Here is a 14844-nt window from a genome sequence, read left to right on the forward strand (position 1 = left end):
TTTGTCAACCAATCAACGGCTGCTGGTTCTGGGCTTTGGCCTACTTGTCGGACACTAAGCCGTTGAGGCAGAGTCCTATGATGCCATCAAGATAGCCATGTACCTGGCCTTCTACAGGTTCCTGCTGCCAAACAAGTTCACCGCGGGAACTCGCTCAGTACCACCACATGTCGAGGGCAGACCTAGTTAGGGTGGACGTTCATTGTCCTGACACTCCAACAGTCCAAGACCAATCAACTGGGGCCACCAGTCGACCTGCCGCTGTATGCTTCTTTCAACAGATGGTGCCCTGTGCAATTGCTGAATCGACTTATCCGGGTGGGACAGGTTAGTGATGCTCTCCTGCTGAGCCTCTATGGCAGGCCTTTCGCCACGCCCAGGTTCGTCAAGTACTTGAGAACCCTGCTGGGTAAGTTAGGGTGCGATCCTGTCGCCCTCTCCGGTCAATCCTTTCGCTTAGGGACAGCAATGGCGGCCTCCAGCCTTAGCATTCCTGTGCATATCTTCAAGAGACCAGGGCAGTGGGAATCCCCCGCCTACTGCAGTTGCATACCCCAATGTGAAGGCAAGCTCAGACAAGAGTTACCGAGTTAGCCAATGAGTTTTGTTTTGCATACAATGCACTTGTATTAAAAGTTACTCGCATGCTCTCCTTTTTGCCCTCTTTATTTTACAGGCCTGCCCGAACAACGGTTTTGGCACGCTACTACCGTAGTTATTTAATTATTGTCATGTTCTCTATCTCGGCTCATTTCCCTGACCACGAATGGGAAGGCGGAGCCTGGAGTTGTGGGAGGGGAGGAGTCGCCTATTTAAGGTCGGGGCCCCCCGCCTCTTCTGGGCTGGTGCAGGGATCGCTTATCCCTCCCACCACTGCCCCTTTTCTACAACATTCCCTTCTTCTTCCTTCCTTCTTGGCGGGCCCTCTTTATTTTACAGGCCTGCCCGAACGACGGTTTTGGCATGCTACTACCGTAGTTATTTAATTATTGTCATGTTCTCTATCTCGGCTCATTTCCCTGACCACAACTTACATTGTCGGCAGCATGTTCAAAGAGGGCTGCAGGCTCCTTTTGAAACTCTTTGTCAAATAAAGGTGAAAACCATCTGGATGTAGGTCTCAACTGACTGCCGTGAGAAAGGGTTTGGTGATGACTGATACCTGCAAGTGACGGTAAAATCATCTCTGTGCTGATGGCTTCCTCAGAGGTGAAAATTAATTCCACATGGGCTTGTCTGTGATTTGAACCCAGGACCTCTCGCACCCAAAGCAAGAATCATACCCCTAGACCAACGAGCTGAAAGCTGGCTGCCTTTATTGGCCTGCTTCCCGGACTAGGCTGAGTAGTAGACAAGGGCACTGCAAAAGTTCAAGCATAGCATAAAAGCGCCTTGACTGGGACCAAGAAGACGATGTGAAATCAGGCCTTTAGCCTACAGCTTGGGCTCATCCGGGATTTGAACCCGGGACCTCTCACACCCAAAGCGAGAATCATACCCATAAACCAACGAGCTAAGAATGTCACCTTAGCTGTAGAATTTTTTTTTTTCTCAAGAAATAGTCTTCTCCTCTACAAAATTTGTTCTTCCTTGGATGAAAGAAATTTAAAATCTTTGCGTTTTTCGAAAATATGGAAAGCCAAGGAGAAATTTGGTCAGGGCAAAATCACTCCCTTTCTACCAGTAAGGTCTGGAACCAAACTCATGGTCTTGCAGCTTGGACCTCCTGTACCCAAAGGTGGATAATTACCCCTTGACTGAAGGAGGCAGAACCCAAGCGTCACCTATCGGCAATTTCTCAGAAGTGGCTTTTCCCACACTTTGGAGATGCAAGAGCCATTAAGCACTTTTGCCTGCGCAGATTCAGCCATGGTATAATCAAAGCTGCAAGTTAGGGTTTTGGGATTTGAACCCAGGACCTCACGCACCCTAAGCGAGAATCCTACCCCTAGACCAACGAGCCTTTAATACACATAGAGATGATTTTTTTTTTTTTAAGTCCAACAAGTGCCTTTTGATGTAGGGGTTTTTTTGGTGCCTCAGGCCAAGTTGTGGGACTTTGCGGGCAAGTGATTGATACACAATTAAATATGTATATATAAAATCTTGGGTAATTTATTGTAAAGACATGTGTTCAATTAAAATATAACAAGCAGTCATAATGTGCATAGGTGTTGGGTTATAGACCCAAGGTGCATAGAGGAAAGATTAGTTCGGAAATAGTTTCCGTGACATAAGTGAAAATAAGGTGACTTTTTTTTGGATGAGATTCTCTGTTTTTCCAGGCTTGCTTGCTTGGAACTGTGTTCACAGAGGTCATCCAGTATTTATCCTACACGTTTCGGCTAACGATGTAGCCTTTATCAAGGATATTTTGTATCATCAAACTCATGATTTTGCAGCTTGGACCTCCTGTACCCAAAGGTGGATTATTACCCCTCGACTGAAGAAGGCAGAACCCAAGCGCCACCTATCGCCAAATTCTCAGAAGTGGCTTTTCCCACACTTTGGAGATGCAAGAGCCATTAAGCACTTTTGCCTGCACAGAATTAGCCATGGTCTAATAAAAGCAGCAAGATAGAATGCTAAGTCGTATGCTAAACAAGGGGCTGATCTGGGATTTGAACCCAGGACCCTTCATACCCTAAGCAAGAATCATTCCCCTAGACCAGGGGTATTGATTTAAAATTTTTCGAGGTCCAGTCAGTAAAATTTTCTTGTAGCAGAGGTCCGCATATCATGTCAGAACCCATGGCGTCTTTTCGCATGTGCCAAACAGCATGTTGCCTCAGCACCATGCAGCTTGGTTCTGCGCGATTTTGGAAAAAAAAGGTCAAGGACTTCTTTCTCTATGTTTCTCGCGGGTAGTTCAGCCCGCGATGTGTGCACCACATGCACAGATCTGAATCCCTCAGTCCCCACTGCTCATCACAGTCCCCTCCGCCTTCACATCAAGATCCCCTCTTGATGAGTGTCCTCAGGTTCCCCTTTACATCACCCCCCTCCACTCCTTTCACAGTAATGTTCTCACGCTTCCTTGTCATCGACCCCCTCCCCCCCCTGACAGTACTATCCTCTGCCCCTATTTACATCACCCACCCCCCATATTACTGTTCTCTGTCCCCACAATCCCCCCCCCCCCACAATACAATCCTGAGCTACCCCGCATTACTGTCCTCAGCCCCTTTCACATTACTGTGCTTATTGTCCCCCACATTACATTTCTTAGCCCACCCACATTACAGTCCTCAGCCTCCCCCAATTTAATGACACACACACCCACATTACAGTCCTCAGTCCCCCACTTTATTGTCCTCAGCTCTCTCCACATTACAATCATCAGTCCCCCCCACATTACAGTCCTCAGCCTCCCCCAATTTAATGTCCCCCCTACACACACACACACATTACTGTCCTCAGCCTCCCCCAATTTCCCAATTTAATGCCCCCCCCCCCCCCACACACACACACACACACATTACAGTCCTCAGTCCCCCACTTTATTTTCCTCAGCTCTCTCCACATTACAATCATCAGTCCCCCCCCCCCACATTACAGTCCTCAGCCTCCCCCAATTTAATGTCCTCAGGGCCCACCGAACATCACAGTCGTCAGGGCTCCACTTTAATGTCCTTAGCCCCCCCCCCACTATGATGTCCTCAGCCCACCACATCACAGTCCTCAGCCTCCCCACTTGAATGTCCTAACCTCCCCCCAACACCCCACATTACAATCCTCTGTCCTCCACTGTAATGTCCTCAACATACACACACACACCACAGCTCTTCCACTTCGATGTCCTCAAATACACACACACACATCACTGTCCTCAGCACACACATTCCTCATTTTCAGCTTTTCAAACTAGTGTCCTCACTCCCTGGGACTTCACACCCTCCCTTACTGTCTTACCTTGCTTACACAGATCGAAGGTTGGAGGGAGGCACAGGCACAGCATATTTGGATGGAGGGGGGTGTTGCAAGATCGTTATTGGTTGCTAGGACTGCCCTTCATCCTAGCAGCCAATCCCTGCTTGTTAAACTCGGGCAGCTCTGCCCAGCTCCGCCCTCCATCCAGAACTGTCCTCCCTTCTGCTGTCTGCTCTGTGAGGAATGGATTACAGAGCGACGGCAGGGGAAGAAAAGGCTGCTAAATAGCGGTACCGCGGCGGTCCGAATGGAAACATGACGCGGCCACGTGTGGCCCGCGGTCCGCCATTTAGTGATCACCGCCCTAGACCAACGACTCTTGAATGCACTTAGATATTTTGTTTTATTTTAAGTCCAACAAGTGCCTTTTGATAGCCCAAGCCAAGTGCCTCCTACAATGCCATCTGCATATTTTGCTAAAAAAATATATTTTCTAGGGTCAAGTACACTGGGAAACTTGGAGACGAGGTCAGCATGCATTTCTAAAGCCAAGAGCAAACAAATCCTTTTTCCTAGGGATTGAATTGTAAGCTGATCAAAATTTTCCCACTGTGCTGAAAAGTGGCAGCAGTGAACGGGGGCTCGTCAGCACCTGTTGCAGTTGATGTGGAAGTTGAATACGGTATCACTAAGGGCGCTAAGCTTTGGATGCAATTTCAACTTTTTACAACTTACATTGTCGGCAGTATGTTCAAAGAGGGCCGCAGGCTCCTTTTGAAACTCTTTGTCAAATAAAGGTGAAAACCATCTAGATGTAGGTCTCAACTGACTGCCGTGAGAAAGGGTTAGGCGATCACTGATACCTGCAAGTGACGGTAAAATCATCTCTGTGCTGACGGCTTCCTCAGAGGTGAAAATTAACTCCACATGGGCTCCCCCCCTGCGATTTGAAGTGTGGGAAAAGCCTCTTCTGAGAAATTGCCGATAGGTGACGCTTGGGTTCTGCCTCTTTCAGTCAAGGGGTAATTATCCACCTTTGGGTGCAGGAAGTCCAAGCTGCAAGACCATGAGTTTGTTTCCAGACCCTACTGGTAGAAAGGGGGGGGGAATTTGCCCTGACCAAATTTCTCCTTGGCTTTCGATATTTTCGAATTAGGCAAAGATTGTAAACTTCTTTCATCCAAGCAAGAAGATTTCTGCAGAGGAGAAGGCTATTTCTTGCAAAAAAAAAATAAAATAAATAAATTCTGCAGCTAAGGTGGCATTCTTGGCTCGTTGGTCTAGTGGTATGATTCTCGCTTTGGGTGCGTGAGGTCCTGGGTTTAAATCCCGGACGAGCCCAAGCTTTAGGCAAAAGGCCTGATTTCACATCGTCTTCTTGGTCCCCGTCAAGGCGCCTTTTAGAGATGGCCTTTGCGGTTTGTCTGGAGGTCGGTTTGTGGTGAACTTTGCTAGTCCGCTGTCCGCCGATCATGCGAACAAATGGCAATGTTCGCTGCGGCCATATTCTTTCACATTGTAAAGAACTTTGACCTATGACACATCCATCAGGTGGTACAGTACAGCCAATTGAGACATTTCAGCACATGGACATACCCCATACCTTATAAATAGACCTGATCTGGCTGCCATTTTACATTCTGCTTTTTGTCAGTGTAGGGAGAGGTTTGCTGTGTGGAGCAGGGATAGATTGTCAGTGACACAAATCGCTCGGTAATAGGGCCACAAAAGTCCTTTTAAGGACTGATTTTTGGTATAGGTGTACTATCCATATTCTGTCTTTTGTCAGGGTAGGGAGAGGTTGCTGTGGGGAGCAGGGACAGATTGTCAGTGACACAGATCGCTCGGTAATAGGTCCACAAAAGTCCTTTTAAGGACTGGTATAGGTGTACTATTGTTTGCTGTGCAGTATATAAGGGTGTAATACACTTATAATATACTTTCTAATATAGAAAGCATATTATAGTGAATTTGGGCACTGCAGAAATTTTGCCTCTTTCGCTGTGTTAACTCTGCTAGACACAGTGACAAATGTTACTAGAAAAAATTTTTCATAACTGGTGTGATAAACTAGTGGCCCCGCATTTGCGATGCGCAGCCATTGTTGGCATCAGATCAGGAAGAGGAGGTAGCAACAGCCGCCACCCAGCAGTCTGACGACAGTGCCCAAATCAGCCCAAGGAGGATGGTCCCCGCTGTTGCTGCCTACTCCGAGATCTCAAATCTTAGTGGCGGGGAAGGTGACGTCGATGATGACGTGTCTATGGACGTCACATGGGTGCCCACAAGAGAAGAAGAGGAGGGGAGTTTAGAGGGAGAGATGGACCAACAGATAGGGAGGAAAAGCAGGCTGAACTTACATTGCACACAAGGGACAAAGCAGACTGGTAATGTATCAGGAGCAAGCCATCAACCATGTACGGTCACATCTGGCGCTCCCAGGACACTGGCACATGGCTCCGCAGTGTGGGCTTTTTTTAACCTGTCCGCTGCTGACAATAGTGTTGCCATCTGCAGCCTTTGCAGTCAACGCATAATTCGCGGTAAGCACAACACTCACCTAGGGACGACCGCCTTAAGAAGGCACCTAGACTCCCATCACCGAGCCCAGTGGGAGCAATGCCGTCAGAACCCACAAGGCCTGAAAGTTGTGCCTCATGCACACGTGCAGATTGTCGGCCAACGACCGATCGGCCGATTTTCGGCTTGTTAGTATGATGCTTCCGACAGCCGACAGCGCACTTTCGGCCGAACAGAATCTGTCGTGCAAGCATTAAAATTTTTGTATGCCGACACCAGAACGGCCGATTGTTCGCCAGTCAGTACAGAATTCAGCCGACAGACAGCAGATTTGCAAGACTGGGCATGCTTAGAAAATAAAAAAGACACGGAAAGTTAACCATCACATGACATCACTTCTGCAGTCGGCTGTTGTTGGCCGACAAAATTCGTGTGCAGTCTTTTGCACTTTTCAACAGACACGACAGCCCTCGGACAAAAGACGGCCGATCGTTCGGCCGACGATCGGTACGTGTGTACGGGGCATAAAAAAAAAAAAAGAACCCACAAAGCCACACTCCAGGCTCTCACGTCCAGCCTCTTCTCCTTCTCCTTCACCTCTCTGCTCACAATTGTCCTCCACTCCACCTTCCATCATGCCGTCCTCAAGTTTTTCTGGAAAAAGACAGGCTTCCGTGGCCCAAATGTTGGAGCGTAAAAAAATGATGACGCCGGATAACCCTCTTGCCCAACGGTTGACCGCTGCCTTGTCGGAACTGATAGCCCACCAACTACTGCCATATAAACTGGTGGACTCGGAGGCCTTTAGAAAATTTGTGGCCATTGGAACATCACAATGGAAGGTCCCAGGAAGGAAATATTTCTCACAGAAGGGCATCCCAGAGCTATATGGCCATGTTCAGCGGCAAGTGAATGTTTCTCTGGCACACAGTGTCGGTGCCAAGATACATCTGACCACAGACACGTGGTCTAGCAAACACGGGCAGGGAAGGTATATCACTTTTACTGCCCACTGGGTGAACCTTCTAACGGCCGTCAAGCATGTAACCCGTGGCACCCATTTAGATTTGATTTTACCGCCACGGATTGCATGCAGGCCTGCATCTTCTTCTCCTCATCCATCTTCCCTCTCCTCCTTGGCTGACTCCTCCTATTCCACTGCTACCTTCTCTTCCGCTGCGCTGCCCAAGATCCCCAGAACATATTCGGCATGCCAGGTGAGACGTTGCCATGCTGTGCTGCGTCTGTTGTGCCTGGAAGCCAAGAGCCACACTGCTCCTGCACTCCTTTCAGCTTTGCATTCACAGGCAGATCAGTGGCTGACACCGCTCAATTTGACAGTTGGTAAAGTGGTGTGCAACAATGGTGTCAATCTCCTGAGCGCACTGAAACAGTGCAAAATTACACATGTGCCATGCATGGCACATGTCCTGAACTTGGTCGTGCAGCGATTCGTTGTCAAACACCCTGGGGTCCAGGACGTCTTGCGGCAGGCCAGGAAAATCTTGGCCCATTTCAGAAGATCTTACACAGCCATGGCTCGCCTTGCTGACATTCAGCGGTGACACAACCTGCCCGTCAGATGTCTTTATTTGTGACTGCCAAACGTGATGAAACTCAACCTTCTATATGCTCCAGCAGAAACGTGCAGTTAACGACTACCTGTACGAACTCTGCGGCAGAACAGGTTCTGGGGAGCTTGGGTTTTTTTCACCGCGCCAGTGGCTTCTCATGCGCAATGCATGCAGACTTCTGTGGCCATTTGATGAGATTACCAAACTGGTCAGTCGCAGCCAGTGCGCCATCAGTGACATCGTACCTTACGCCTTCTTTCTGGAGCGTGCATTGCGTCGTGTCATTGATCAAGCCGTCGAGGAGCAGGAGCAGGAAGATGAGGAAGTAGCAATGCTGGATGAATTCCCAGGGGGGGCTACTCCATCTGAGACAAGTCAACAACAGGAGTCTGAAGAGGAGTCAGAGGAGGATGGTACAGGGGCGGATGAGGAGGAGCAAGAAGAGAATGCTTTAAACCTTTCTGGGATCCCTAGTGTTGTCCGTGGATGGGGGGAGGAGAACGAGGACGACATTATCCTGGATGATGAGCAGGAGCCAGGCCACTACACCGCTTCCAGTTTAGTGCAAATGGGGGCCTTCATGCTCCAGTGTTTTAAGAGGACCTGTACTGGGTGGCAATGTACTTAGACCCCCGGTACAAACAAAAAATTATTGAAATGTTACCACCATCACAGAGGGCGGTCAGAATGCAGCACTTCCAGGCCTTGCTTCGGGAAATGCTGCATTCTGCTTTTGCGTGCGCTGGCAGAGGAATTTCCACTCACAGAGAAACAGTTGCGGGTAGCAATCCAACAGCGCCTGCAAGAAGAGGGCAGTTTAAAGATGTGTTGGTCACTTCTGATATGAGATCATTCTTTCAGCCGACCCATCCACAGATGTCCTCCGGATCCAGCATCAGGGAACGCCTAGACAGGTGTCCGACTACATCGGGTTAACAGCCGATGTGGACGCTCTGAAAAGTGATGAACCCCTGGACTACTGGGTGGGCTGACTTGACCTCTGGCCAGAGCTTGCAGAATTTGCAATGGAACTGTTGGCTTGCCCCCCGTCCAGTGTCCTGTCCGAAAGGACGTTCAGCACAGCAGGGGGGATCGTGACCGATAAGCGCACTCGCCTAGCTCACAACAGTGTTGACTACCTCACATTTATAGAAATGAATGAAGCATGGGTCTTGGAGGAATTCAACACAGGTGACCAGTAGACCATGTTTGATTCAAATTCCTCATGACAAGCCACAATTATCCGCCACCACCCATAACAATTCATGGTCCTTGTCTTAGGTAAATACAGCGGCATAAAAGGCCTTTTATGTCCATTGAATGCCTAATAATTTTTGGGGCCTGTAATGACCGACACTTATTTATCCTGTGAATGCCTAATGTATCTCCAGCCACAGAATACCAAGTTCTTTGCTATCAGGTGAACGCCTGTTGGCTAATTTTTATGGCCTGAACTGGCCGACACTTACTTCTGTATCCTGTGTATGCCTAATGTACCTCCAGCCACAGAAAATCAAGTTCTTTGCTGTCAGGTGAACGCATGTGGGCTAATTTTTGGGGCCTGTACTGGCCGACACTTACTTCTTTATCCTGTGAATTCCTAATGTACCTCTAGCCACAGAATACATTGTTCTTTGCTGTCAGGTAAAAGCCTGTTGGCTAATTTTTGGGGCCTGGAATGGCCGACACTTACTTCTGTATCCTGTGAATGCCTATTTTTTCAGATTGCCATTGAAAATCAATGGGTCTGTAAACGTTCCGCTAAATTGTAGAATGGATGCGGACCCATTTTACAGACATGTGAATGGACTCTATATGTATTTGACATGTATTTACCGGCTGCTGTCAGTCCTGGCTGATTTAGAAAAAAAATAAAAAAATTTTTTTGGCTGAATAAAACAAAGTAAATGTTTATGGCAACTTTCCCAATAGCAATACTTCAGGTATGTCAGTGTCCATGTTGTGGGACTATGTGTGCACAGCTAGTAAGTATTTTGTGGCTGCAAATATGACCTGGAGGTTTTTAATGTTCGCCTGCCATTAAAGTGAATGGGGTCAGCCGCAAACTTGCGTTTCGCGAACATTTGAGAAAGTTTGCGGATGGCCTTCGCGAACCGCCCCATCCAATGTTCCGTCCATCACTAGCGCCTTTATGCTATGCTTAAACTTCTGCAGTGCCCTTGTCGACTACTCAGCCTAGCCCGGGAAGCCAGTCAAGAACTTGTTGGTCTAGGGGTACGATTCTTGCTTTAGGGTGCGAGAGGTCTGGGTTCAAATCCCAGAGGCGCCCACATTTTAGGCAAAAGGCCTGATTTTCCATCTTCTTCCTGGTCCCAGTCAAGGCACCTTTATGCTATGCTTGAACTTTTGCAGTGCCCTTGTCTACTGCTCAGCCTATCCCGAGAAGAAAGCCAACAAGAGCAACCAGCTTTCGGCTCATTGGTCTAGGGGTATGATTCTTGCTTTGGGTGCGAGAGGTCCCAGACGAGCCCAACCTTTTGGCAAAAGGCCTGATTTCACATTGTCTTCCTGGTCCCAGTAAAGGCGTCTTTATGCTATGCTTAAACTTTTGCAGTGCCCTTGCTTACAACTCAGCCTAGCCCGGGAAGCCAGCCAAATAGGGCTACCAGCTTTTTGCTTGTTTGTCTAGGTGTTTGTTTCCAGGCCCTACTGGTAGAAAGGGGGTGATTTTGCCCTGACAAAATTTCTATTCTATTTTATAGCCTTATTGAAAGCCAAGGAGAAATTTAGTCAGGGCAAAATCACCCCCTTTCTACCAGTAGGGTCTGGAAACAAACTCATGGTCTGGCAGCTTGGACCTCCTGTACCCAAAGGTGGATAATTACCCCTTGACTAAAGGAGGCAGAAACCAAGCGCCACCTATCGCCAAATTCTCAGAAGTGGCTTTTCCCACACTTTGGAGATGCAAGAGCCATTAAGCACTTTTGCCTGCACAGAATTAACCATGGTCTAATAAAAGCAGCAAGATAGAATGCTAAGTCGTATGCTAAACAAGGGGCTCATCTGGGATTTGAACCCGGGACCTTTCATAGCCTAGACGAGAATCATTCCCCTAGATCAATGACTCTTGAATGCACTTAGATATTTTGTTTTATTTTAAGTCCAACAAGTGCCTTTTGATAGCCCAAGCCAAGTGCCTCCAACAATGCCATCTGCATATTTTGCTAAAAAAATATATTTTCTAGGGTCAAGTACACTGGGAAACTCGGAGACAAGGTCCAAATCCTTTGTTCCTAGGGATTGAATTGTAAGCTGATCAAACTTTTCCCACTGTGCTGAAAAGTTGCATCAGTGAACGGGGGCTAGTCAGCACTTGTTGCAGTTGATGTGGAAATTGAACACGGTATCACTAAGGGTGCTAAGCTTTGGATGCAATTTCAACTTTATACAACTTACATTGTCGGCAACATGTTCAAAGAGGGCCGCAGGCTCCTTTTGAAGCGCTTTGTCAAATAAACTTGAAAACTTAATGCCCACTATGTCCCCTCTTTAACCCTCATGTCCCCTGCTCCTGCCCACACTACACAGTCCATTATGCTCCTTCCCTAATTCCTCTGGCCTCTCCCCATGACCATTGTTCTTTTCTCCTCTTAATTTCCTCCCCATGACCTTACTACACTGCCCACTATGCTCCCCCTTAACCCTTCAAGTCCTCAACCCCGACAACAGCACACTGACCACTATTCTCCCCCCGGATCCTTCAAGTCCCCACCCCCTGACCACAATACACTGCCCACTATGCTCCTCCTTAAACCCTCAAGTCCTCACCCCCTGACCAGAGTATACTTTTCTCTATGCTCCCCCATCACCCTTCAAGTCCCCATCCCCTGACCACAATACACTGCCCACTATGCTCCTCCTTAAACCCTCAAGTCCTCACCCCCTGACCAGAGTATACTTTTCTCTATGCTCCCCCATCACCCTTCAAGTCCCCTCCCCCTGACCACAATACACTGCCCACTATGCTCCCCCTTAACCCTTCAAGTCCTCACCCCCGACAACAGCACACTGACCACTATTCTCCCCCCGGATCCTTCAAGTCCCCACCCCCTGACCACAATACACTGCCCACTATGCTCCCCCTTAACCCTTCAAGTCCTCACCCCCGACAACAGCACACTGACCACTATTCTCCCCCCGGATCCTTCAAGTCCCCACCCCCTGACCACAATACACTGCCCACTATGCTCCCCCTTAACCCTTCAAGTCCTCACCCCCGACAACAGCACACTGACCACTATTCTCCCCCCGGATCCTTCAAGTCCCCACCCCCTGACCACAATACACTGCCCACTATGCTCCTCCTTAAACCCTCAAGTCCCAACACCTTGACCACACTCACCTGTGTAACCTACTTTGTCCCCATCTATCAGCACTAGAATTATCACAGAGCAGGAGTTCTCCATTACTATAGTTTTTTTTTACTTCCTTTTATTGATTATAACAGTACACTGACATTTCTTGATTATTATAATTACAATTGTAATTTTTTTTTTATTTATTTTTTAACTCTTTTTACTGTTCAATGAACACAGATACTGTACATATCTTTGGTGGTGGATTCGAGGTGCATTGTTTCCAACAAGAATCAGCACTTGTGTGTGAGACTTTTACGGACATTTACTTCAAGGACATATTTTTAATTGATTTTTGTTATATATTTATTTGTTGAAGGGTTTGTTTGCGTTACTGTGAATATTATTAGTGTGTTACTGATGATTAATTTCACCTTTTTTTTGTATATCGCTATAAATAAGAACAATGATCATATTATAGATAATATTCATCATTATTGATAGGAGGACAAGGTGTCCTGCACGCATACAAAGCCCAACCAATGAAGGATAATAAGAGTGAATAGACAGTAAAAATGTCACTAAAAAAACATTGAAACTGACAATTCTCCAAAGTACAAAAGAGAGGGAGTGAGAGAAAAGTGGGGGAAAATAGTGGAAGGAGGAGACAAAGAGGTGTATGCAATTTTTATATATTTATAGGCAGCAAAAAACACGTTTCTTTAAAAAAATATAAATTTTATTACAAATAATCCTAAAACATAAACAGATATATAAAATCTTACTGTGATCCTGCTAACCAAAGTGCACTATTATCATCACCAACTACAACACCAAGAGGTCCCAGCCAACCTCATGAAAATAAAGCACCAGTAACGAATCTACTGCTAACCAGACAGGTTTGGTGTAAGCTGATGTAGCTCTACATGTTTCGAGCTGTTGCGCTTCCTCAGGAGCTTAACCGCTTGCCGACCGCCGCAAGTACATATACTGCGGCGGTCAGCCCCGGCCAGGCAAAGTGACGTACCGGTATGTCACTAGCCTGTTAGCCAATAGGGGGCGAGCGCGCGCCGCCGGAGGAGCGCTCCCGCCCCCCGCTCGTTCACGGACACCTCCGCACGAGTGAAGGGAGAAAGGCAGGCGGCTAATGTAAACAAAGCCGCCTGTCATTCTTCCCTGTGTAACAGCAGAGATCTTTATGGTCCTGCTATGTAGGACCGTTGATCTCTGCTGTTACATGTAAAGCCACATCCCTGCACAGTTAGGCGGCTAATGTAAACCAAGCCGCCTGTCATTCTTCTATGTGTAATAGCAGAGATCTAACGGTCCTGCTATGTAGGACCGTTGATCTCTGCTGTTACATGTAAAGCCACATCCCTGCACAGTTAGAAACACGCCCCTAGGGACACACTTAACCCCTCCTTCTCTAATAAAGTTAACCCCTTCCCTGACATTTTTACAGTAACAGTGCATATGTATAGCACTGATTACTGCAGTAATGTCACTGGTACCCCCAAAAGTGTCAAAAATGTCAGTCAAGGGCCCAATCTGTCTGCCGCGATGTCGCAGTCCCGCAAAAAAAAAATCGCAGATCGCCGCCATTACTCGTTAAAAAAAAAAACAACAAAAATGACAAAAATCTTTCCCTTAGTTAGTAAACGCGATAACTTTTGCGCAAACCAATCAAAATATGCTTATTGCGATTTTTTTTTACCAAACATATGTAGCAGAAAACAAATTGGCCAAAAATGTTAAAAAAAATTTGATTTTTACATTTTTTGGGGGGGAATTTCATATAAAAAAAAGTGAAAAATATTGTTATTTTTGCAAAATTTTCGCTTTTTTTTTTGTTTATAGCGCATGATCAAAAAATCGCACAGGTGATCAAATACCACCAAAAGAAAGCTCTGTTTGTGGGAAAAAAAAGGACGTCAAATTTGTTTAGGTACAGCGTCGCACGTCCGCACAATTGTCCATTAAAGTCACGCTGTGCCGAATCGCAAAATAGGGCCTGGTCAGGAAGGGGGTAAAATCTTCCGGGGGTTAAGTGGTTAAGCGGGTATTACATTTTAGAAGGGGGTTGACGAACTACAATAATGGATAAAAAGCCATTAGGGGAAGAATACGGGAGCCACCATCCATCAGTCTCAAGGGTAAGTATGCCAAGAGGATTGGATGTTGTGAGTGGGGGGATATTAACTTGGCTTTGATATGGACTAGGAACCCCTTAGGACAATACACGGATAAATATTTGTAACAATATTAGAGTATAGAATATCCAGTCATAATAGGAGTCTCTTCAAAACCACATAGGCCAAGTTCTTCAATAGATTAGTGTCCTCAGTATGGGTCCATAGGGCCTTAAATACCCATGGTTGTGGTCTCCACATTGCTCATCTGTGTCCTCTCAGAGCACCCACCAGTACTGCTCCCCTGATGGCTTTTTATCCATTATCGTTCTTCCTCAACCTGCTACTATAAACTAATACCTGCTTAAGCTCCCGAGGAAGCGCAACAGCACAAAACATGTAGAGTTACATCATCTTACACCAAGCCCACCTGGT

At 47.0% G+C, this 14844-nt stretch overlaps 1 protein-coding gene across 1 annotated transcript in view; it reads right to left on the bottom strand.

Annotated features, from left to right (window-relative positions):
- The window catches only part of LOC309550850 (uncharacterized protein), a gene marked incomplete at both ends in the record, with an annotated part of 169452 nt that overhangs the window by 123237 nt on the left and 31371 nt on the right, over positions 1 to 14844 (bottom strand). The gene's annotated exons all lie outside the window — the stretch shown is intronic.

This window comes from Pelophylax lessonae (assembly GCF_965119305.1).
Source record: "Pelophylax lessonae genome assembly, chromosome: 1".
In the NCBI taxonomy this organism is placed as follows: domain Eukaryota; kingdom Metazoa; phylum Chordata; class Amphibia; order Anura; family Ranidae; genus Pelophylax; species Pelophylax lessonae.